At 59.3% G+C, this 25,847-nt stretch overlaps 2 non-coding genes and 2 pseudogenes across 2 annotated transcripts; all 4 read right to left on the bottom strand.

Moving 5' to 3' along the window:
* The window catches only part of LOC136684642 (28S ribosomal RNA), a 4,578-nt pseudogene extending 3,582 nt beyond the window's left edge, over positions 1–996 (bottom strand).
* A 415-nt stretch (positions 997–1,411) lies between these two features.
* LOC136684645 (5.8S ribosomal RNA) lies at positions 1,412–1,565 on the bottom strand. Its single transcript, XR_010799755.1, has one exon. It is a non-coding gene; the product is annotated as a 5.8S ribosomal RNA (ribosomal RNA).
* A 17,087-nt stretch (positions 1,566–18,652) lies between these two features.
* LOC136684641 (28S ribosomal RNA) lies at positions 18,653–23,263 on the bottom strand (annotated as a pseudogene).
* Positions 23,264–23,678: 415 nt separating this feature from the next.
* Positions 23,679–23,832, bottom strand: LOC136684644 (5.8S ribosomal RNA). The gene has a single exon (XR_010799754.1). It is a non-coding gene; the product is annotated as a 5.8S ribosomal RNA (ribosomal RNA).
* Positions 23,833–25,847: the final 2,015 nt, after the last annotated feature.

The following is a 25,847-nucleotide window of genomic DNA, read 5'->3' as shown; positions in this document are numbered from 1 at the left end:
TCCGAACTTAGCCGCTGACCTTAGGCGTTCGGGTGCTGTGGGCCTGGATCACCCCCCGCATCGCCGTAGCGGGCCTAGCCCGGGGCTGAGGACAGCCCAGCCGGCCCGCTTCGACCGAACGATCGGGGGGGGCCCCCATCCCCATCCCGGAGGAGGGGAGAACGCGGAAAGGACATTGCTCCACGGCCCCGGCGTTATCGGCGAAGTCGGAGCGAGGGGCTGTAGCGGAACGCCCGTGTCCGGGGGCCGCGTGGGGCTCCCTTCTCCGGACGGACCTACCTTCACCCTCGGGCCCTTCCAAGCCTAACCGGAGCCGGTCGCGACTCACCACCACGCGGGGAAAGTACACCGGGCGGGGCCGGACCTCCGTACGCCCGACAGGCCCGAAGTCCAGAGGCGAAGCGCAGAGCCGAAGCGGGGAGCGGTGGAGTCGGCACCCCACCCCTCTCGCCCGGATACGCTCGCACCCCCGGCCTCGGAACCCGACGAGCGCGGGGCCGTCCGCCCGGCTGAATCCCCCGGGGCAGTCTTCTCGGTCCCCGTACGTTTACCTCTCAACGGTTTCACGCTCTGTTGAACTCTCTCTTCAAAGTCCTGTTTCAACTTTCCCTCACGGTACTCGGTTCGCTATCGGTCTCGTGCCGGTATTTAGCCTTAGATGGAGTTTACCACCCGCTTTGGGCTGCATTCCCAAGCAACCCGACTCCGAGAAGCCCGACCTACCCGGGCGGGAACGCGGGACTCGCTACCGGGCTTTCACCGTCTATGGGAAGAAGCCACGTTCGCGAGGACTTGGTCCCGCGTCCGCACCGAGACGGATCTTACGGACTTCCGTACGCTACATTTCCCGGCCAACCCCGGTCAGGGGAAAGTGGGATTCAGCGCTGGGCTCTTCCCTGTTCGCTCGCCGCTACTAAGGGAATCCTTGTTAGTTTCTTTTCCTCCGCTTACTGATATGCTTAAGTTCAGCGGGTCGTCTCGTCTGATCTGAGGCCGCACACAGAGGTTTCTTATGCGGGGGCGAGGGCGGAGGCGGAGGGCCGAAGGCTAGGGGCGAGGGGCGAGAGCCCGGCCTGAGGCCGAACTCCGCGACACCCTCCCCCCACCCCGGCCGCTCGCCCGCCCGCTCACTCGCCCGCTCGCTGGGTTTAATCGGCACTCGCCACCCCCGCGTCCGACTGCGCGGAGCCCCGCTCGGGACTCGGGGAGAGACCGTAACGGACGTGGACCCGGACCTACTCGGCTCTCCCTCCGTTCCCTGTACGGAGCTCTCTCGCAACACGGGCCGCGTGGACTGGCTCGGAACCGAGTCTTCGTTTGGGAAGACGAAGGGCCGTTTTCAGGCCCTGCGAGCTTCCAGCCGCGGTCTCTCTCTCTCAGCGGGGGCGCGGAGACCGATCGATGGGTAAAGCGACCCTCAGACAGGCGTGGCCGCGGGATGGACCCCCGCGGCCGCAATATGCGTTCGAAATTTCGATGATCTGTGTCCTGCAATTCACATTAGTTAACGCAGATGGCTGCGTTCTTCATCGAAGCACGAGCCGAGTGATCCACCGCTAAGAGTCGTATTTGGGTTTGTGCCCGGCCCGTTACAGGCCGGGCGAAGGAAGCCATTCGAACACGAGACAATGTTTGACAATATTTCAAGCCGGGTGCCTTCCCCCCCGTGGAGGGGGAAGGTCATTGAACCTGGGCGTCACCACCGGACCGAGGAGTTACGGCCCGGGACGATCGCCCGAGTAGGTGCCCGAGACTTACGTGGTTTAGGAGACCGGGTCTAGGCACCCGCCGTTCCCGGCGAGGCCCAGGGTTTGGTTCGCTGCGTTACGGGTCCCGGTCTAAGGCATTCAGGCGTGCGCTCAAAGCCAAGCTCTCCACCCCGGAGGGTATGAGCGAGGCCCGGTGGTACGCTCCCAAGTCCCCGCTTAGGGGAAGGCGCTGGGTAGATCCCACCTAGTCAGGACCGGCGGGCACCGGCCGTCTCCTTCGGGTGTTTATAAACGCATCCGGGGTTCGTGAGGCCCCTTCAACTCGCGCACCGGCCTTAGACTATTATACGGTCCGTCTCTGCGAAGCCAACATCGGGGGTTATTGCATGCGCTCTTAAGCTCCGCTCTAACCCCGTGAGGGGAAAGAGTTTCGCCCGGCGGTACGCTCCCGTCCACCACCACCCCCTGTGCCGGGGGGATGGGTTCAGGGAGATCCCACCGAGGCCGGCGAGCACCGGCCAACGCCCTGGGGGTGAGTAAGCCCCTTTGACTCGCGCACGCACAATCAAGCCTTCAACGATCAATGGTTTTTTGGGTTTAACTACCCGGCGGGCGGCTCCGGCGCCACTCTTCCCCCCGCGAACGGGAGGGGCGGACCGGGGTACCTATGCACCTAAGGCGGTCCTCGCATAACCCCGAGTTCCGAAGCCGGCTCGCTACGTCCACCCACCCGGAGGGGGGAGAGACTCACGTCGGCCGACAACGAAAGGTACGAGGCTTCTGCGGTCCATACCTTGAAGGTACCCGCCGGGGGGGAGGTTCGGCCTCTCGAGTCCGACTCGACAACCGGCACGGACGGCGGGCGCCGACCGCGGCCAGGTCACCGTTATTGATCCTTCCGCAGGTTCCCCTACGAAAACCTTGTTACGACTTTTACTCCCTCTAGATGTCCGGGTTCGATCGACTTCCCATCGCCCGGAGGCGACCCCCGTTCGAGGGCCGCCCCGGGGACGGTCCGAGGACCTCACCGAGGCATCCGATCGGTAGTAGCGACGGGCGGTGTGTACAAAGGGCAGGGACTTAATCGACGCGGGCTGGTGACCCGCGCCTACTTGGAATTCCTCGTTCGAGGGGAATAGTTGCAATCCCCTGTCCCCAGCGGGGAATGGCGTTCATAGGATTGCCCGCACCTCTCGGCGTAGGGTAACTTACATGTTGAACCAGCCATTGTAGCTCACGTGCGACCCCGGACTTCTAAGGGCATCACAGACCTGTTATTGCTCCATTTCTCAAGTGGCTTCTGTGCCACAAATCGCTCTAAGAAGTTTAGCCACCGACCGCTGATTCCCACCGGGCGAACCCCAACCTTCAGGCCCGCGGTAAGCGGGAGGGCACCGGGGAGGGGAGAGGGAAGGCGAAGGCGAAGGACGGACAACCCACACCCGGAGAGCGGAACGAGGTGCGGACGGCATCGGGGAGGGAACCGAACGCGAAGGGGAGAGGCCGGAGCCACCCACTCGACGCAGAACTGAACCCCCGTCAACCGCATCACCTCCCCGAACCGATCCGGGGTAGAACCGGACCCCCGCCGAAACCCCCAACACCCCCACCCCGATGGGGACCCCCCGCGAACGGGGACCTTCGGGGATAGAGTCCGACCCAGGAGAGGGGCCGTGTAACTACTTAAAGGATGGGATCTCGTTCGTTACCGGAATTGACCAGACGAATCGCTCCACGAACTACCAACGGCCATGCACCACCACCCACAGAATCGAGAAAGAGCCGTCAATCTGTCAATCCTTACCGTGTCCGGGCCGGGTTAGGTTCCCCGCGTTGAGTCAAATTAAGCCGCAAGCTCCACTCCTGGTGGTGCCCTTCCGTCAATTCCTTTAAGTTTCAGCTTTGCAACCGTACTCCCCCCAGAGCCCAAAGACTCGTGGTTTCCCGGACGCTGCCCGGCGGGTCATAGTCGTTAACCCAACGCCGCCGGATCGCGGGTCGGCATAGTTTACGGTCGGAACTACGACGGTACCTGATCGTCTTCGATCCTCCGACTTTCGTTCTTGATTAATGAAAACATTCTTGGCAAATGCCTTCGCTTTTGTCCGTCCCGCACCGGTCTACGAATTTCACCTCTCTCGGTGCGGTACGAATGCCCCCGGCCGTCCCTCTTAATCATGACCTTTGGTCCGTCAAACCCACGAAATAGGACCAAGAGAGCGGTCGGATACCCCCCCGGCTCGGGGAACCGTGCGGCGGCCAGAAACGCCGGGCGTCACACCCGGGCGCCCCCGGCCCCACCCGGCCGCCTCGCCGAAGAGCTCCGACTCGCCCCCCATGGGAAGGCCTTATTCCATTATTCCTAGCTCAGTCCATTCAAGGCACGCTTCGGCCTGCTTTGAGCACTCTGTTTTGTTCAAAGTAAACGCACCGGACCCTTCCGCCCCCCACGTATTCACCGCGGCGGACGACCCAGCTAAGGGCCTCTCCGCGGAGGAAGGGAGCAGAGGACACCGGATGAGTAGGGACAAGGTCCCGCGACCTCCACCCAGAGACCCGCGGGGGGTCCCCACCCCGGAGAGGGGCAGCTTCCCACCGCGAAGTCCGGACGGGCAGAGGCCCGGCAGCCGGGACCCGTCCCCGGATCCAACTACGAGCTTTTTAACTGCAGCAACGTTAACATACGCTATTGGAGCTGGAATTACCGCGGCTGCTGGCACCAGACTTGCCCTCCAATGGGTCCTCACCCACGGACGTAGATTGAGTTCATTTCGGTCCCGAAACCTTCAAACGGGGCCTCGCACCGATATTTTTCGTCACTACCTCCCCGTGTCGGGAATGGGTAATTTGCGCGCCTGCTGCCTTCCTTGGATGTGGTAGCCGTTTCTCAGGCTCCCTCTCCGGAATCGAACCCAGATTCCCCGTTACCCGTGGTCACCACACGTAGTCCCGTAGACTACCGTCGAAAGTTGATAGGGCAGACACTCGAATGAGACGTCGCCGCCCCGAAGGGCTCTGCGATCGGCCAAAGGTTATCTAGAGTCACCAAAGCGGACCCGACCGGAGTCGGGAGGGGGTTTTTTGGTTCTGATAAATGCACGTATCCGTGGGGGGCGCCGAGGGGAAGGTGAACCAGTCACCGACCACCTCGAAACGGCACCCCCACTTCCAACGCTTCGTTTGCATGTATTAGCTCTGGAATTACCACAGTTATACCAAGTAACGTGTGGAGCGATCAAAGGAACCATAACTGATTTAATGAGCCATTCGCAGTTTCACTGTACCAACGCCCGTGTGTACTTAGACTTGCATGGCTTAATCTTTGAGACAAGCATATGATACTGGCAGGATCAACCAGGCCGATCCTCTGGTACTCAAACCCGGCTTGGGGAAAGAGAGAGAGTCGGTGGCGCGTGGAACTCGACCCCCACGAAGGAGGAAGAGACACGCACCGCGGAAAGGCTTTTCGAATGAGACCCCCCGGAGGTGGGTCTTCAATCGGGGGTTTGACAACTTGGAAAATGTACGATTCAAGGCCCGGACGGTGCAGGCTAGGGGCCGGTTCCTTCCCTCAATAGGATCCCGACCCTAAGGCACCACCGACTCGGACCTTTTAACGGACCCAAACTGTGGTGGAAATTAGACCGACGGATCGGCTAAGTCTCCCTCGGAACGATTCTGGGACAAGCGGACCCCCTATTACGGGGGGTCCCCGAGCCATAGAGGCTGGAGCACGTGGCGGGGAGGATCGTTCTAAAAGCCGGTATATTTCGGATTAGAAGCCTGCCCCTGGTGCTCCGGGTATGCCGCATTTCGAACGGGCGTAAAGGACGTCCGTTTAAGGGAAGAGAATGGAAGAGAATTTCCTGGCCCCCTCAAAGCGCGAGGAGGTCGGCATAGGTTTTACGGTACGCCCCCCCGGAGCCGTCTGATGTTCAGAAGACGAAGGGTTTTGCCCCCAATCTCGTAAGGTCGAGGGCTCACCACCGAACTTCCAGCCGCGGTCCTTGGTAGGACCGATACGCGGACAAGCCGCAAATCCTGGCCCCCTCGCAGTGCGAGGAGGTCGGCAAAGGTTTTACGATTCGCCCCCCGGAGCCTACGGTTAGTTTTCTCAATTTAAGAAGACGAAGGGGGTCGGGCCCGGGAACCGTAGACCGAGCGCCTCTTCCCCTGCGAACTTCCAGCCGCGGTCCGTTTAAAAAGACCGATCCGTGACACCTCTAATGCGCTCTTTGCCTCCGGCCGTTTCCAGCGCGGGGGCCCGGTGGTGCGCTCCCAAGTCCCCGCGGAGGGGAAAATCTGGGAGATCCCACATTAGACCAAGCGGAACGCCGGTCTTCGCCTCAGGGGTTTGTATGCCCCTTTCGACTCGCGCACGGGCAAGAGTTAGGTTAGAACGGGGACAACTGCCGGCGGGCGGCCCGTCACACCCACCCCGCAAGTGGGCAGGTGGTCGGTGGCCTGTGGACCCGCCGCTCGGATTCGTTTAGTAGGAACCATACGGGGTACAACCCTCATACGCTCGACCCCCTCACGCCCAGGGAAGTGCTCACCTCCCTGGGCATATATCGAACGAATCATCGGGATTGAAGGGGAGGCCACCCAAACCATCCCCTTAGCCCAGAGGGGTGCCAGTCCTCGGGCTTCGGTATTCGCATCACCGGGGTCTACGGAGGTCTCGACTTAGGTTTTAAACACATCCAGAATGGGGGGGCCGGATTAACCACCACCCTAGCCCAGAGGGGTGCCAGTCCTCGGGCATGTCACTTCGCATCACCGGGGTCTACGGAGGTCTCGACTTAGGTTTTGAAAACCTCCAGAGGGTGGGGACATATCTTATCCCCACCCTAGCCCAGAGGGGTGCCAGTCCTCGGGCATGTCAATTCACATCACCGGGGTCTACGGAGGTCTCGACTTAGGTTTTGAAAACCTCCAGAGGGTGGGGCCTGACTTACCACCACCCTTAGCCCAGAGGTGTGCCACTCCTCGGGCATGGAATTCGCATCAACGGGGTCTACGGATGTCTCGACTTAGGTTTTGAACACATCCAGGGAAGCAGAGCGGACATTCCCATTATTTCAAGCCCATCGGGAAGCCACTCCCTTGGGCATAGCGTTTCGCATCGCTGTTACCCAAACTTACGTCTGATTTAATGCCTCCCTAATATCCCGACGGCACCAGGCTGAGAAACCATATGCCCACAGGATTCAAGGCGTTGGAACCTCGTTCGCATAGCCGACAACGATGAACCTCCCTCGGACTCGCTACAAGGCTTGAAGGAGGTCCTGATTTTCTTAAAATCTCAGGTGCGGGACTTAGAAAATTTTCACTTTAAAACCACAGACCTCCAGAGGAGAGACCGGGCTTATCACAAACTTAGCCCAGAGGGCGTCACTCCTCGGGCTTGAAACTTCGCATCACCGGGGTGTATGGAAGTCTTTGGTCCAGTTCTGCCAGTGCTCGTTGTCGAACTTAGAAATATTTCTAATTTTTTTAGACTTCCAGAGGGGAGGCCGAGCATACCAACCCCTTAGCCCAGAGGACGTCACTCCTCGGGCTTGTGTATTCGCATCAACGGGGTCCATGGAAGTCATTTTAGACCTCCAGAGGGGAGGCAACCCAAACCATCCCCTTAGCCCAGAGGTGTGCCACTCCTCGGGCTTGTGTATCCGCATCAACGGGGTCCATGGAAGTCATTTTAGACCTCCAGAGGGGAGGCAACCCAAACCATCCCCTTAGCCCAGAGGTGTGCCAGTCCTCGGGCTTTAAATACGCATCACCGGGGTCCATGGAAGTCATTTTTGACCTCCAGAGGGGAGGCAACCCAAACCATCCCCTTAGCCCAGAGGTGTGCCAGTCCTCGGGCTTTAAATACGCATCACCGGGGTCCATGGAAGTCATTTTTGACCTCCAGAGGGGAGGCAACCCAAACCATCCCCTTAGCCCAGAGGTGTGCCAGTCCTCGGGCTTTAAATACGCATCACCGGGGTCCATGGAAGTCATTTTTGACCTCCAGAGGGGAGGCAACCCAAACCATCCCCTTAGCCCAGAGGTGTGCCAGTCCTCGGGCTTTAAATACGCATCACCGGGGTCCATGGAAGTCATTTTTGACCTCCAGAGGGGAGGCAACCCAAACCATCCCCTTAGCCCAGAGGTGTGCCAGTCCTCGGGCTTTAAATACGCATCACCGGGGTCCATGGAAGTCATTTTTGACCTCCAGAGGGGAGGCAACCCAAACCATCCCCTTAGCCCAGAGGTGTGCCACTCCTCGGGCTTGTGTATTCGCATCAACGGGGTCCATGGAAGTCATTTTTGACCTCCAGAGAGTGGGGCCGGTCTTACCACCACCCTTAGCCCAGAGGGGTGCCAATCCTCAGGCATGTCACTTTGAATCACCGGGGTCTACGGAGGTCTCGACTTAGGTTTTGAAAACCTCCAGAAGGGGGGGCCTCTCTTACCACCACCCTAGCCCAGAGGGGTGCCAGTCCTCGGGCTTCGGTATTCGCATCACCGGGGTCTACGGAGGTCTCGACTTAGGTTTTGAAAACCTCCAGAAGGGGGGGCCTCTCTTACCACCACCCTAGCCCAGAGGGGTGCCAGTCCTCGGGCTTCAGTATTCGCATCACCGGGGTCTACGGAGGTCTTCACTTAGGTTTTGAAAACCTCCAGAAGGTGGGGCCACTCTTACCACCACCCTAGCCCAGAGGGGTGCCAGTCCTCGGGCTTCGGTATTCGCATCACCGGGGTCTACGGAGGTCTCGACTTAGGTTTTGAAAACCTCCAGAAGGGGGGGCCTCTCTTACCACCACCCTAGCCCAGAGGGGTGCCAGTCCTCGGGCTTCGGTATTCGCATCACCGGGGTCTACGGAGGTCTCGACTTAGGTTTTGAAAACCTCCAGAAGGGGGGGCCTCTCTTACCACCACCCTAGCCCAGAGGGGTGCCAGTCCTCGGGCTTCGGTATTCGCATCACCGGGGTCTACGGAGGTCTTCACTTAGGTTTTGAAAACCTCCAGAAGGTGGGGCCACTCTTACCACCACCCTAGCCCAGAGGGGTGCCAGTCCTCGGGCTTCGGTATTCGCATCACCGGGGTCTACGGAGGTCTCGACTTAGGTTTTGAAAACCTCCAGAAGGGGGGGCCTCTCTTACCACCACCCTAGCCCAGAGGGGTGCCAGTCCTCGGGCTTCGGTATTCGCATCACCGGGGTCTACGGAGGTCTCGACTTAGGTTTTGAAAACCTCCAGAAGGGGGGGCCTCTCTTACCACCACCCTAGCCCAGAGGGGTGCCAGTCCTCTGGGCTTGAAACCCATCACCGGGGGTCCTCCGGATCACATTTGACCTCCAGAATTGGAAGGCCGAGCTTGTCACCAGCTTAGCCCAGAGGTTAGTCACTCCTCTGGGCTTGAATATCGCATCACCGGGGTCTATGGAAGTCTTTTCAAGGAGATCGGAACCAGCTAGAGCGCACCCCGCTCAGAGCGCACCTTCCTCGGCTACGGGTCCTTTAAGAGGCCGCAAGAGCATACTTACAAATAGGGCCCTTTAAATTTGCAGATTGAAACCGGGCCCGCCCTATCCCTATCTAGGATGACGTAAAGATCCGGGGAGTTTAAAAGACGGAAGACCGGCTAGGTTCATTACTCTCACCCCGGGGGTAAACAACAATGGCTCGGCGGCGTTGCTCTCTCTGCGAACAGGCGGTTTATGGCTACCGGGATCATTTACGATCGTTCCATCGACTAACTGCGGATGAGGTACAGTTTATTACTGCTCTTGATCGTTCCGGGGACGGTCGGAAAGGCACGGACTGTCCGATATGCAACGAAAAAATGCCGGTTAGCTTAGCGGCTCACCTACGCTCTAAGCACTCGCTCGAAGGCCTGGCCTTGAATGTGGCTTTATCTGCGGCAAAACGCACCAGAACTCTGTCTCTCTTGGACACATTTCGGGGGACTGGCCCTACCGATACTGACGAACACCCATCCACCTCTGGCCTCGACACCGGTGATCGCCGCATTGCGACCCCGACCCAAGTGTCTTCCAAATCCGCCACGGACGCACCGCTGCTAACCAATGTTCCCCCTAAGGGGCGATTGATACTCCCAAGCCGATTTAAGGACACCTTTGTCGGTAAGTCAATCGCTGAGTTTGCTTCATATCACCTTAGGGCCAATCCGACCGCTAAGGACATTGTGAACGGAAAGCAACGGGAGTCGCATGCGGTCAGGTTCCTAATTCACTGTGCCCCAAAACTGTGCGCATATTCGGACGTTAGTTTTGTGAACCACCGTAAGGTTCGGAGCTGGCTGGAACAATTAACCTCTCTCGGTTACGCTGACACCTCGATTAAAATGCTGCTATACGACGCGAAGGCGTACATGGGGTATCTGTCCGCATTTAAACCCAACAGTGCCGGACTGACGGCCAAGGAATTTGAACGCATTAAGTTAAGTTTCACCAAGGCGAACCGTGACATAGCTAGGAACATAACCGGCCATCGGCAGCGCTTTAAGCGGTTCAAATTGGGAATCATTCCGCCCTGCGATCATTTCAGAATTTTCTTAGCGAAGGCCGACAAGATTATACCAAGACTATTGGCTAAGGAAACGCCCCTACGCCATTCCACCATGAACCTATTGCAGGGCTTTCTGATGGGAACCATAGCCGTTATTAGCGGCCACAGATCGGTTGTGATTACCAACATGTTAGTGGAAGAACTGGAAAATGTGGAAATGTTGGATTCGGGGTGCATCATTTATGTAAGGACCCACAAAACTAACGCTGCATTCGGGGATGCACCTGTGGCTCTGTCGCCTAAGGAGATTTCGTGGTTGAACTGTTTGGTACAAGCCTACGAGGTCAAGCCTCGCTACGTTTTCGAAACCCGGGGGCGGCAAATACGACGACCGAACACCATGCTGAGAGCAGCCTGGCGGAGGGCAAGGCTCAATGGCCCAATTGGTTTCAATTTGATTAGGACCGCCGTTTCGAATCAGGTAATGTATCTTAAATGGCTATTCGAATCTCAGTTTCAGTTCCTGGGGCTAAATTTGCTTATATTTCCCCCACAGATTTCGTCACTACCGCTAGACCAACGGACCAATATCACCACTGCCATGTGCCATGATCCCGCAACGGCCCAAAGGTTCTACCGCGATGGATTGACCGGCTCTCAACTGTTGGAAGCACGGATGAACCGGCTGTCTGCACTCGATTCAAGCCGGACTTGACACCCCATTGAACCGCAATCATTTTCAATAAAATGCCGTTTAACCAAATTGTGTATTCATTCATTCTTTACCGCAGAAATGTATCAATCCATTGCCTAGGAATGAACCACTCTCATTGGGCATGAATTTCGCCTCGCACCGGGGTCTACGAGGGGTAAGTCGTACTATAACTTACAAAATTTCACCCGAAGGATCGCCACTTCCTTCGGGCTTCAGATGTAAGATCGTTCCGTCCCATACCCCCATCTCGGTTCCAAGAACCGGTTTCGATTTTCACTTAGCCCAACAAGGTGTCACTCTTTCGGCATGAATTTCGCATCGCACCGGGGTCTACGGAGGTCTCCACTTGGAAACATCCGAGGGTAAGTCGTACTATAACTTACAAAATTTCACCCGAAGGATCGCCACTTCCTTCGGGCTTCAGATGTAAGATCGTTCCGTCCCATACCCCCATCTCGGTTCCAAGTACCTCTTTCGATTTTCACTTAGCCCAGAAGGCACCACTCTTCGGGCATGTCACTTCGCATCACCGGGGTCTACGGAGGTCTCCACTTGGAAACATCCGAGGGTATGTCGTACTATAACTTACAAAATTTCACCCGAAGGATCGCCACTTCCTTCGGGCTTCAGATGTAAGATCGTTCCGTCCCATACCCCCATCTCGGTTCCAAGTACCTCTTTCGATTTTCACTTAGCCCAGAAGGCACCACTCTTCGGGCATGTCACTTCGCATCACCGGGGTCTACGGAGGTCTCCACTTGGAAACATCCGAGGGTATGTCGTACTATAACTTACAAAATTTCACCCGAAGGATCGCCACTTCCTTCGGGCTTCAGATGTAAGATCGTTCCGTCCCATACCCCCATCTCGGTTCCAAGTACCTCTTTCGATTTTCACTTAGCCCAGAAGGCACCACTCTTCGGGCATGTCACTTCGCATCACCGGGGTCTACGGAGGTCTCCACTTGGAAACATCCGAGGGTATGTCGTACTATAACTTACAAAATTTCACCCGAAGGATCGCCACTTCCTTCGGGCTTCAGATGTAAGATCGTTCCGTCCCATACCCCCATCTCGGTTCCAAGTACCTCTTTCGATTTTCACTTAGCCCAGAAGGCACCACTCTTCGGGCATGTCACTTCGCATCACCGGGGTCTACGGAGGTCTCCACTTGGAAACATCCGAGGGTATGTCGTACTATAACTTACAAAATTTCACCCGAAGGATCGCCACTTCCTTCGGGCTTCAGATGTAAGATCGTTCCGTCCCATACCCCCCATCTCGGTTCCAAGTACCTCTTTCGATATTCACTTAGCCCAGAAGGCACCACTCTTCGGGCATGTCACTTCGCATCACCGGGGTCTACGGAGGTCTCCACTTGGAAACATCCGAGGGTATGTCGTACTATAACTTACAAAATTTCACCCGAAGGATCGCCACTTCCTTCGGGCTTCAGATGTAAGATCGTTCCGTCCCATACCCCCATCTCAGTTCCAAGTACCTCTTTCGATATTCACTTAGCCCAGAAGGCACCACTCTTCGGGCATGTCACTTCGCATCACCGGGGTCCATGGAAGTCATTTTAGACCTCCAGAGAGTGGGGCCAGTCTTACCACCACCCTTAGCCCAGAGGTGTGTCACTCCTCGGGCATGTCACTTCGCATCACCGGGGTCTATGGAAGTCATTTTAGACCTCCAGAGAGTGGGGCCGGTCTTACCACCACCCTTAAGCCCAGAGGGCGTCACTCCTCGGGCATGAAATTCGGATTACCGGGGTCTACGGATGTCTCAACTTAGGTTTTGAACACATCCAGAGAGTGGGGCCGGTCTTACCACCACCCTTAAGCCCAGAGGGCGTCACTCCTCGGGCATGAAATTCGGATTACCGGGGTCTACGGATGTCTCAACTTAGGTTTTGAACACATCCAGAGGGGGTGGCCTCACTTACCACCACCCTAGCCCAGAGGGCGTCACTCCTCGGGCATGAAATTCGCATCACCGGGGTCCATGGAAGTCATTTTAGGCTTCCAGAGAGTGGGGCCGGTCTTACCACCACCCTTAGCCCAGAGGGCGTCACTCCTCGGGCATGAAATTCGCATCACCGGGGTCCATGGAAGTCTCGACTTAGGTTTTGGAAACCTCCAGAGAGTGGGGCCGGTCTTACCACCACCCTTAGCCCAGAGGGCACCACTCCTCGGGCTTTAAATTCAGATAACCGGGGTCCATGGAAGTCTCGACTTAGTTTTTGAACACTTCCAGAGGGGGGGCCGGGCTTACCACCACCCTTAAGCCCAGAGGTGTGTCACTCCTCGGGCATGGAATTCGCATCAACGGGGTCTACGGATGTCTCGACTTAGGTTTTGAACACATCCAGGGAAGCAGAGCGGACATTCCCATTATTTCAAGCCCATCGGGAAGCCACTCCCTTGGGCATAGCGTTTCGCATCGCTGTTACCCAAACTTGTGTCTGATTTAATGCCTCCCTAATATCCCGACGGCACCAGGCTGAAAAACCATATGCCCACAGGATTCGAGGCATCTGAACCCCTTTCGCATAGCCGACAACGATGAACCTCCCTCGGACTCGCTACAAGGCTCGAGGAGGGTCCTGATTTTCTTAAAATCTCAGGTGCGGGACTTAGAAAAATTTCACTTTAAAACCACAGACCTCCAGAGGAGAGACCGGGCTTATCACCTCCTTAGCCCAGAAGGCACCACTCTTCGGGCATGTCACTTTGCATCACCGGGGTCCATGGAAGTCTCGACTTAGGTTTTGGAAACCTCCAGAGGGGGGGCCAAGCATACCACCACCCTTAGCCCAGAGGTTCATCACTCCTCGGGCATGAAATTCGGATAACCGGGGTCCATGGAAGTCTCGACTTAGGTTTTGAACACTTCCAGAGGGGGGGGCCGGGCTTACCACCACCCTTAGCCCAGAGGTTCATCACTCCTCGGGCATGAAATTCGGATAACCGGGGTCCATGGAAGTCAATTTTGACCTCCAGAGAGGGGGGGCCGGGCTTACCACCACCCTAAGCCCAGAGGGCGTCACTCCTCGGGCATGAAATACGCTACACCGGGGTCCATGGAAGTCTCGACTTAGGTTTTGGAGACATCCAGAGGGGGGGCCGGGCTTACCACCACCCTTAGCCCAGAGGGCGTCACTCCTCGGGCATGAAATACGCTACACCGGGGTCCATGGAAGTCAGTTTAGACCTCCAGAGAGGGGGGGCCGGGCTTACCACCACCCTTAGCCCAGAGGGCACCACTCCTCGGGCTTTAAATTCGCATCACCGGGGTCCATGGAAGTCAATCTAGACCTCCAGAGAGGGGGGGCCGGGCTTACCACCACCCTTAGCCCAGAGGTCATCACTCCTCGGGCATGAAATTCGGATAACCGGGGTCCATGGAAGTCTCGACTTAGGTTTTGGAGACATCCAGAGGGGGGGGCCGGGCTTACCACCACCCTAAGCCCAGAGGGCACTACTCCTCGGGCATGAAATTCGGATAACCGGGGTCCATGGAAGTCAGTTTAGACCTCCAGAGGGGGGGCCGGGCTTACCACCAGCCTTAGCCCAGAGGGCACCACTCCTCGGGCATGAAATACGCTACACCGGGGTCCATGGAAGTCAGTTTAGACCTCCAGAGAGGGGGGGCCGGGCTTACCACCACCCTAAGCCCAGAGGGCGTCACTCCTCGGGCATGAAATACGCTACACCGGGGTCCATGGAAGTCAGTTTAGACCTCCAGAGGGGGGGCCGAGCATACCACCACCCTTAGCCCAGAGGTGTGCTCCTCATCGGGCATGAAATACGCTTCTCCGGGGTCCATGGAAGTCATTCGAGACCTCCAGAGGGGGGGCTGGGCATACCACCACCCTTAGCCCAGAGGTGAGTCACTCCTCGGGCATCAAATTCGCATCACCGGGGTCCATGGAAGTCAGTTTAGACATCCAGAGGGGGGGCCGAGCATACCACCACCCTTAGCCCAGAGGTGTGCTCCTCATCGGGCATGAAATACGCTTCTCCGGGGTCCATGGAAGTCATTCGAGACCTCCAGAGGGGGGGCTGGGCATACCACCACCCTTAGCCCAGAGGTGAGTCACTCCTCGGGCATCAAATTCGCATCACCGGGGTCCATGGAAGTCAGTTTAGACATCCAGAGGGGGGGCCGAGCATACCACCACCCTTAGCCCAGAGGTGAGTCACTCCTCGGGCATCAAATTCGCATCACCGGGGTCCATGGAAGTCAGTTTAGACCTCCAGAAAGTGGGGCCGAACCTACCACCAACCTTAGCCCAGAGGGCGTCACTCCTCGGGCTTCAAACTCCCATCGCCGGGGTCCCATGGAAGTCTCGACTTAGGTTTTGAACCGTTCCGGGGGTCACCTCCAGTGAGATAACGCGGAAATCTCACTATATTCATGCCCACAGGCGAACCAGAGCCTTGGGCTTGTCATAGTTACATACGGTGTACCCAAACTTTCGTCTTTTCTAAAGGAACCCTAATGTCCTGACGGCACCGCACTGGAAACCCCCATGCCCTCTGAATTTTTACCTCTCCGAGGTGCTCCGTTTTGGGCTTGCTACCTAGGGCGAAGAGGGTCAGAAATTTTTCTAAGTCCTACTTTAAAACGTCCCACTGGGAGACCACTAGGGTTAGCACTTTGCCAAAAAATCACGGCTGAATGCAATTTTCACGCCTCGCACCCTTTGTTCGTTTAGATTTAACAAAAAAATCAACCGACCCCCCTTTTTAACAACGCTTTGCCGAATTTAGCTCACTTTTCCCGGCCTGGAATATCTCACGCTTGCCCCCCACGGTACTTACCTCCGGGGAAGACACCCCCGTCGCTGCCAACACCCATGCCCGGCCCAGGCTCACCCGACTCGGCCTCGCTAGCTCCATCGCCCGCTCCAAACCTCCGGGGAGAAGACCCCCATCGCCGCCAACGCCCATGCCCGGCCCGGGCTCACCCGACTCGGCCTCGCTCGCTCCATCGCCCCGCTCCAAACCTCCGGGGCTGGACCTCCAGGAACCCAGCGCACCTCTCGAACCTATCCGGCCCACACTTAAGCACTCCTCCTCGGACTAAACCATCCAGCCCGCGCCGCTGGAACGAGCGCCCACTGGAAGACCTGAGCCTCAAACCCGCGCGCTTTACGGTTCTCTATCTCCCCGGGCTCGGAGCACTTTTCTCGGCCATGGGACCTCCAGGGGGGGCCCCTCTTAGCTCCGTCATCATTTCTCTAAGTCTCACTCCGCCCACTGGAAGACCCGAGCCCCAAACCCGCGCGCTTTACGGTTCTCTATCTCCCCGGGCTCGGGGCACTTTTCTCGGCCATGGGACCTCCAGGGGGGGCCCCTCTTAGCTCCGTCATCATTTCTCTAAGTCTCACTCCGCCCACTGGAAGACCCGAGCCCCAAACCCGCGCGCTTTACGGTTCTCTATCTCCCCGGGCTCGGGGCACTTTTCTCGGCCATGGGACCTCCAGGGGGGGCCCCTCTTAGCTCCGTCATCATTTCTCTAAGTCTCACTCCGCCCACTGGAAGACCCGAGCCCCAAACCCGCGCGCTTTACGGTTCTCTATCTCCCCGGGCTCGGGGCACTTTTCTCGGCCATGGGACCTCCAGGGGGGGCCCCTCTTAGCTCCGTCATCATTTCTCTAAGTCTCACTCCGCCCACTGGAAGACCCGAGCCCCAAACCCGCGCGCTTTACGGTTCTCTATCTCCCCGGGCTCGGGGCACTTTTCTCGGCCATGGGACCTCCAGGGGGGGCCCCTCTTAGCTCCGTCATCATTTCTCTAAGTCTCACTCCGCCCACTGGAAGACCCGAGCCCCAAACCCGCGCGCTTTACGGTTCTCTATCTCCCCGGGCTCGGGGCACTTTTCTCGGCCATGGGACCTCCAGGGGGGGCCCCTCTTAGCTCCGTCATCATTTCTCTAAGTCTCACTCCGCCCACTGGAAGACCCGAGCCCCAAACCCGCGCGCTTTACGGTTCTCTATCTCCCCGGGCTCGGGGCACTTTTCTCGGCCATGGGACCTCCAGGGGGGGCCCCTCATGGCTCCGTCAACATTCCTCTAAGTCTCATTCCGCCCACTGCGATACCCGAGGTCTTTAACCGCGGCGTTCACGGTTCTCTATCACCCCGGGCTCGGAGCACTTTTCTCGGCCATGGGACCTCCAGGGGAAGCCCCTCTTGGCTCCGTCATCATTTCTCTAAGTCTCACTCCGCCCACTGGAAGACCCGAGCCCCAAACCCGCGCGCTTTACGGTTCTCTATCGCCCCGGGCTCGGAGCACTTTTCTCGGCCATGGGACCTCCAGGGGGGGCCCCTCATGGCTCCGTCAACATTCCTCTAAGTCTCATTCCGCCCACTGCCATACCCGAGGTCTTCAACCGCGGCGTTCACGGTTCTCTATCACCCCGGGCTCGGAGCACTTTTCTCGGCCATGGGACCTCCAGGGGGGGCCCCTCATGGCTCCGTCAACATTCCTCTAAGTCTCATTCCGCCCACTGCGATACCCGAGGTCTTTAACCGCGGCGTTCACGGTTGTCTATCACCCCGGGCTCGGAGCACTTTTCTCGGCCATGGGACCTCCAGGGGAAGCCCCTCTTGGCTCCGTCATCATTTCTCTAAGTCTCACTCCGCCCACTGGAAGACCCGAGCCCCAAACCCGCGCGCTTTACGGTTCTCTATCACCCCGGGCTCGGGGCACTTTTCTCGGCCACGGGACCTCCAGGGGAGGCCCCTCTTGGCTCCGTCAATATTCCTTTAAGTCTCATTCCGCCCACTGCCATACCCGAGGTCTTCAACCGCGGCGTTCACGGTTCTCTATCACCCCGGGCTCTGAGCACTTTTCTCGGCCATGGGACCTCCAGGGGGGGCCCCTCATGGCTCCGTCAACATTCCTCTAAGTCTCATTCCGCCCACTGCCATACCCGAGGTCTTCAACCGCGGCGTTCACGGTTCTCTATCACCCCGGGCTCGGAGCACTTTTCTCGGCCATGGGACCTCCAGGGGGGGCCCCTCATGGCTCCGTCAACATTCCTCTAAGTCTCATTCCGCCCACTGCCATACCCGAGGTCTTCAACCGCGGCGTTCACGGTTCTCTATCACCCCGGGCTCGGAGCACTTTTCTCGGCCATGGGACCTCCAGGGGGGGCCCCTCATGGCTCCGTCAACATTCCTCTAAGTCTCATTCCGCCCACTGCCATACCCGGGCTCGGAGCATGTTCTTCGGCCATGGGACCACAAGAGGGCGCCCTTCTTAAGAAATTGCTGACATCCAGGACCATTCAAGGGAGCGACCTGCCTCCCTATGCCCGCCACCGGCTCCCTCTAACCGGTGTACGGACTCTCGGGGCCCGCGCCCCCAGAGAACCAGAGTTTCGGAAATTGCACTAAGTCCAGACATCCAGGACCATTCAAGGGAGCGACCTGCCTCCCTATGCCCGCCACCGGCTCCCTCTAACCGGTGTACGGACTCTCGGGGCCCGCGCCCCCAGAGAACCAGAGTTTCGGAAATTGCACTAAGTCCGATTTTCGCCCACTACGAGACCTAAAACCGTCATCCAGGATTTCACAGGGGAGTACCCACCTCCCCTATGCCCGCCACCGGCTCCCTCTAACCGGTGTACGGAGTCTCCGGGGCCCGCGCCCCAGAGAACCAGACCTGGACCGGGGGTTTGCTTTCGCCTTCCCCCGACAAATGTTTGAGTGGACGGGATGACTTTCAATGGATCGCGGTATATGCACCCGCTCTGCCACTTATGACACCCGCACTCAGAATCAGGTCGTTTACGAGTCATTTCGCACCCCGGATCAAGGGACATGCGCTTAGGGACGGAAGGGTGGACCGAGGTGTTCATTAGCCCCGGCCCTGGTTCCAGTCTCGTGCGGTTCTGGTCACCGGCGGAGTGTGGCGAATCCCCCGCGGCTATCCCAGACCAACCGTATCGAACCTTGGGCACGGACGTATCGCTCCTTCTAGGCGGGATTCCGACTTAGAGGCGTTCAGTCGTAAGCCCTCGGATGGTAGCCTTGCACCATTGGCTCCACAGCCAAGCGCGAATACCAAGTATCCGAACCCGCGGTTCCTCTCGTACTGAGCGGGATTTCTATCGGAGCAACGGCACATCAGTAGGGTAAAACTAACCTGTCTCACGACGGTCTAAACCCAGCTCACGTTCCCTGTTAGTGGGTGAACAATCCAACGCTTTGCGAATTCTGCTTCGCAATGATAGGAAGAGCCGACATCGAAGGATCAAACAGCGGCGTCGCTATGAACGCTTGGCCGCCACAAGCCAGTTATCCCTGTGGTAACTTTTCTGACACCTCCCGCTTAAAACCCGTAAAGCAGACGGAAGGATCGTTAGGCCCCGCTTTCGCGGTCCGTATTCATACTGAAAATCAGGATCAAGCGGGCTTTTGCCCTTATGCTCTACGGGAGGTTTCCGTCCGTCCCTGAGCCCGCCTTAGGACACCTGCGTTACTCTTTGACAGGTGTACCGCCCCAGTCAAACTCCCCACCTGTCACTGTCCCCGGAGGAACTCGCCCCAGGGAGAGGAAGGGCCAGCCCCGCGCGAGCTTGCCTCCGACCCCCCCCGCGAGGGGGGGAAGGAGGACTCAGCGCCGAGCGACCCCCCCACCCGGGGCTTAGCACCTTTGAACAAGGAACCCCCAGCAAGGCAAAGGTTCCCACCGACACCCTCACCGGGTTAGTGAGGTAACGTGTAAGAGTAGTGGTATTTCACGGACGGCCCGCTCCGGTGCTGGCGAGCGGCGGGCCTCCCACTTATTCTACACCCCTTAAGTCGCCTCACAGTGACAGACTAGAGTCAAGCTCAACAGGGTCTTCTTTCCCCGCTGATTCCGCCAAGCCCGTTCCCTTGGCTGTGGTTTCGCTAGATAGTAGGTAGGGACAGTGGGAATCTCGTTCATCCATTCATGCTGGTCACCAATTAAATGACGAGGCATTTCGCTACCTTAAGAGAGTCATAGTTACTCCCGCCGTTAACCCGCGCTTCGATGAATTTCTTCACTTTGACATTCAGAGCACTGGGCAGAATTCACATCGTGTCAACACCCGGTCCAAGAGCCTTCACGATGCTGTGTTTTAATTAAACAGTCGGATTCCCCTTGTCCGCAGCAGTTCTAATTCGGCTGTTAGGTGCCGGCCGAGAGACCCGGCCCCGGAGGTCTCCCCCCGAGGCGAGACTCATAAGCCCGAGAGATCCACGGAGCCTAGGCTCGGCGCGCGAGGCTCCAGGGACACCGCCCCGACCCACCGAAGCCCCACCACCGGCGGCCTGCTACGAGTCCACACACGCACGAGAGACCGCACACCCCACGCGGACCTACGTTCCATTGCGTCCCTCCGCGTCCCATCGGGGGAGAGCGAAGGGCCGGACGCTCGAGCTTAGCCGGGGGCGGCCCACCCGGCGACGGGCGTCGGGAGCCCGGCCCGGCTTAGGTAGGGAGAGGAGGCCGAAGGCGGTCATCCGACGGAGGTTAGTCCCGAAGGACGCTCCCCCGCCGGCATCCCACCGACGACCGGCTCCCTACCGTCGACCTGACCGAGGCCCCCTAAGCGCCGCCGCCGAGGGGGGACACGCACCGGGGCTTAAGGTCTCGCTCGCCGCGACCCACTCTCATCGACCCCGACAGACAGACGGAGCCTTGTTCACGGGGGTTTGGATACTGGGGGGCAATCTCTCGCCGTGCGCTTCCTCGCGCGCAGGACCCAGTGGGGGGGGCCCGAAGGTGGACCGGGAACAGCTCCCCGTCGCACGGGCAGCACCGGGCTTTCGGACCCCGCATCAGCAGACACGGGCCCGACCGAGCTCAGCCATTAGAGCCAATCCTTATCCCGAAGTTACGGATCCGTCTTGCCGACTTCCCTTACCTACATTGTTCCAACACGCCAGAGGCTGTTCACCTTGGAGACCTGATGCGGATATGGGTACGGCCTGGGGGGAAATTCACTATACCTCCCCCGGATTTTCAAGGGCCGATGGGAAACGTCCCGGCCGTCGCATAGTGCATGCGACGCCTTTCAGAGCGTTGAGCCCCTATCTCGGGGTCGAACCCATTCCAGGGCGCTCCAGCTCTTTAGCAAGGAGAGAGAATCCTCCCCGGGGTCCCCACCGGCGTCTCCGGGTTCGTTTGCGTTACCGCCACGGGAGCGCCTCTCGGCGGCTCGATCTCCACCAATCCCAGGTACGGGGATATTGGCCCGATCCCCTTTCGGTCAGCGCGAGGCAGACGAGACCATCGCCCCAGCATTTTCCGAACGGCGCTCGCCTATCCCTTAGGACCGACTAACCCACGGCCAAGCGCTGTCGGCGTGGAACCCTTCTCCACTTCGGCCTTCAAAGTTCTCATCTGAATATTTGCTACTACCACCAAGATCTGCACCCGCGGCGGCTCGACCCAGGCTCGCGCCAAAGGCTTCTGCGCCACCGCGGCGCCCCTCCTACTCGTCGCGGCATACGGTCCCATGAGTCTCGGTTCTCTCTCATTCTCGCTGGCTTTTGGGGGGGTGGGAGACAAGTACCGCCAGCGACGGCCGGGTATGGGCCCGACGCTCCAGCGCCATCCATTTTCAGGGCCAGTTGATTCGGCAGGTGAGTTGTTACACACTCCTTAGCGGATGCCGACTTCCATGGCCACCGCCCCGCTGTCTATATCAACCGACACCTTTCTTGGGGTCTGATGAGCGTCTGCGTCGGGCGCCTTAACCCGCGCGTTCGGTTCATCCCGCAGCACCAGTTCTGCTTACCAAAAGTGGCCCACTCGGCACCGTCAATTCCATGCCCGGCTCCAAGCCTGCGAGCCGGGCCTCTTACCCATTTAAAGTTTGAGAGTAGGGCGAGGCCCGTTTCGGCCCCGCGGCCTCCAGTCATTTCTTTACCGGATAAAACTTGAAGTTTCGGCGCCGGCTATCCTGAGGGAAACTTCGGAGGGAACCAGCTACTAGATGGTTCGATTAGTCTTTCGCCCCTATACCCAGGTCGGACGACCGATTTGCACGTCAGGACCGCTGCGGGCCTCCACTCAGGGTTTCCCCTGGCTTCGCCCTGCCCAGGCATAGTTCACCATCTTTCGGGTACCACCGCGTATGCTCTGGCTCCGCTCTCCGCACGTGGGAAGAGCAGGCCGGTGGTGCGCCGCCCGCCCCCTCGAAGGGTTAGGACGGATCCCACCTCAGCCGACGCGCGCCGGCCTTCACCTTCGTTGCGCCTCCGGGGTTCTGGGCCCCTTCGACTCGCATACGCGTTAGACTCCTTGGTCCGTGTTTCAAGACGGGTCGTTCGGGGTCCGAACTTAGCCGCTGACCTTAGGCGTTCGGGTGCTGTGGGCCTGGATCACCCCCCGCATCGCCGTAGCGGGCCTAGCCCGGGGCTGAGGACAGCCCAGCCGGCCCGCTTCGACCGAACGATCGGGGGGGGCCCCCATCCCCATCCCGGAGGAGGGGAGAACGCGGAAAGGACATTGCTCCACGGCCCCGGCGTTATCGGCGAAGTCGGAGCGAGGGGCTGTAGCGGAACGCCCGTGTCCGGGGGCCGCGTGGGGCTCCCTTCTCCGGACGGACCTACCTTCACCCTCGGGCCCTTCCAAGCCTAACCGGAGCCGGTCGCGACTCACCACCACGCGGGGAAAGTACACCGGGCGGGGCCGGACCTCCGTACGCCCGACAGGCCCGAAGTCCAGAGGCGAAGCGCAGAGCCGAAGCGGGGAGCGGTGGAGTCGGCACCCCACCCCTCTCGCCCGGATACGCTCGCACCCCCGGCCTCGGAACCCGACGAGCGCGGGGCCGTCCGCCCGGCTGAATCCCCCGGGGCAGTCTTCTCGGTCCCCGTACGTTTACCTCTCAACGGTTTCACGCTCTGTTGAACTCTCTCTTCAAAGTCCTGTTTCAACTTTCCCTCACGGTACTCGGTTCGCTATCGGTCTCGTGCCGGTATTTAGCCTTAGATGGAGTTTACCACCCGCTTTGGGCTGCATTCCCAAGCAACCCGACTCCGAGAAGCCCGACCTACCCGGGCGGGAACGCGGGACTCGCTACCGGGCTTTCACCGTCTATGGGAAGAAGCCACGTTCGCGAGGACTTGGTCCCGCGTCCGCACCGAGACGGATCTTACGGACTTCCGTACGCTACATTTCCCGGCCAACCCCGGTCAGGGGAAAGTGGGATTCAGCGCTGGGCTCTTCCCTGTTCGCTCGCCGCTACTAAGGGAATCCTTGTTAGTTTCTTTTCCTCCGCTTACTGATATGCTTAAGTTCAGCGGGTCGTCTCGTCTGATCTGAGGCCGCACACAGAGGTTTCTTATGCGGGGGCGAGGGCGGAGGCGGAGGGCCGAAGGCTAGGGGCGAGGGGCGAGAGCCCGGCCTGAGGCCGAACTCCGCGACACCCTCCCCCCACCCCGGCCGCTCGCCCGCCCGCTCACTCGCCCGCTCGCTGGGTTTAATCGGCACTCGCCACCCCCGCGTCCGACTGCGCGGAGCCCCGCTCGGGACTCGGGGAGAGACCGTAACGGACGTGGACCCGGACCTACTCGGCTCTCCCTCCGTTCCCTGTACGGAGCTCTCTCGCAACACGGGCCGCGTGGACTGGCTCGGAACCGAGTCTTCGTTTGGGAAGACGAAGGGCCGTTTTCAGGCCCTGCGAGCTTCCAGCCGCGGTCTCTCTCTCTCAGCGGGGGCGCGGAGACCGATCGATGGGTAAAGCGACCCTCAGACAGGCGTGGCCGCGGGATGGACCCCCGCGGCCGCAATATGCGTTCGAAATTTCGATGATCTGTGTCCTGCAATTCACATTAGTTAACGCAGATGGCTGCGTTCTTCATCGAAGCACGAGCCGAGTGATCCACCGCTAAGAGTCGTATTTGGGTTTGTGCCCGGCCCGTTACAGGCCGGGCGAAGGAAGCCATTCGAACACGAGACAATGTTTGACAATATTTCAAGCCGGGTGCCTTCCCCCCCGTGGAGGGGGAAGGTCATTGAACCTGGGCGTCACCACCGGACCGAGGAGTTACGGCCCGGGACGATCGCCCGAGTAGGTGCCCGAGACTTACGTGGTTTAGGAGACCGGGTCTAGGCACCCGCCGTTCCCGGCGAGGCCCAGGGTTTGGTTCGCTGCGTTACGGGTCCCGGTCTAAGGCATTCAGGCGTGCGCTCAAAGCCAAGCTCTCCACCCCGGAGGGTATGAGCGAGGCCCGGTGGTACGCTCCCAAGTCCCCGCTTAGGGGAAGGCGCTGGGTAGATCCCACCTAGTCAGGACCGGCGGGCACCGGCCGTCTCCTTCGGGTGTTTATAAACGCATCCGGGGTTCGTGAGGCCCCTTCAACTCGCGCACCGGCCTTAGACTATTATACGGTCCGTCTCTGCGAAGCCAACATCGGGGGTTATTGCATGCGCTCTTAAGCTCCGCTCTAACCCCGTGAGGGGAAAGAGTTTCGCCCGGCGGTACGCTCCCGTCCACCACCACCCCCTGTGCCGGGGGGATGGGTTCAGGGAGATCCCACCGAGGCCGGCGAGCACCGGCCAACGCCCTGGGGGTGAGTAAGCCCCTTTGACTCGCGCACGCACAATCAAGCCTTCAACGATCAATGGTTTTTTGGGTTTAACTACCCGGCGGGCGGCTCCGGCGCCACTCTTCCCCCCGCGAACGGGAGGGGCGGACCGGGGTACCTATGCACCTAAGGCGGTCCTCGCATAACCCCGAGTTCCGAAGCCGGCTCGCTACGTCCACCCACCCGGAGGGGGGAGAGACTCACGTCGGCCGACAACGAAAGGTACGAGGCTTCTGCGGTCCATACCTTGAAGGTACCCGCCGGGGGGGAGGTTCGGCCTCTCGAGTCCGACTCGACAACCGGCACGGACGGCGGGCGCCGACCGCGGCCAGGTCACCGTTATTGATCCTTCCGCAGGTTCCCCTACGAAAACCTTGTTACGACTTTTACTCCCTCTAGATGTCCGGGTTCGATCGACTTCCCATCGCCCGGAGGCGACCCCCGTTCGAGGGCCGCCCCGGGGACGGTCCGAGGACCTCACCGAGGCATCCGATCGGTAGTAGCGACGGGCGGTGTGTACAAAGGGCAGGGACTTAATCGACGCGGGCTGGTGACCCGCGCCTACTTGGAATTCCTCGTTCGAGGGGAATAGTTGCAATCCCCTGTCCCCAGCGGGGAATGGCGTTCATAGGATTGCCCGCACCTCTCGGCGTAGGGTAACTTACATGTTGAACCAGCCATTGTAGCTCACGTGCGACCCCGGACTTCTAAGGGCATCACAGACCTGTTATTGCTCCATTTCTCAAGTGGCTTCTGTGCCACAAATCGCTCTAAGAAGTTTAGCCACCGACCGCTGATTCCCACCGGGCGAACCCCAACCTTCAGGCCCGCGGTAAGCGGGAGGGCACCGGGGAGGGGAGAGGGAAGGCGAAGGCGAAGGACGGACAACCCACACCCGGAGAGCGGAACGAGGTGCGGACGGCATCGGGGAGGGAACCGAACGCGAAGGGGAGAGGCCGGAGCCACCCACTCGACGCAGAACTGAACCCCCGTCAACCGCATCACCTCCCCGAACCGATCCGGGGTAGAACCGGACCCCCGCCGAAACCCCCAACACCCCCACCCCGATGGGGACCCCCCGCGAACGGGGACCTTCGGGGATAGAGTCCGACCCAGGAGAGGGGCCGTGTAACTACTTAAAGGATGGGATCTCGTTCGTTACCGGAATTGACCAGACGAATCGCTCCACGAACTACCAACGGCCATGCACCACCACCCACAGAATCGAGAAAGAGCCGTCAATCTGTCAATCCTTACCGTGTCCGGGCCGGGTTAGGTTCCCCGCGTTGAGTCAAATTAAGCCGCAAGCTCCACTCCTGGTGGT

This window comes from Hoplias malabaricus, unplaced genomic scaffold (genome assembly GCF_029633855.1).
Source record: "Hoplias malabaricus isolate fHopMal1 unplaced genomic scaffold, fHopMal1.hap1 scaffold_25, whole genome shotgun sequence".
Lineage (NCBI taxonomy): Eukaryota > Metazoa > Chordata > Actinopteri > Characiformes > Erythrinidae > Hoplias > Hoplias malabaricus.
The sequence above is the reverse complement of the archived record's forward strand: the minus strand, read 5'-3'. Positions and strand labels throughout refer to the sequence as shown.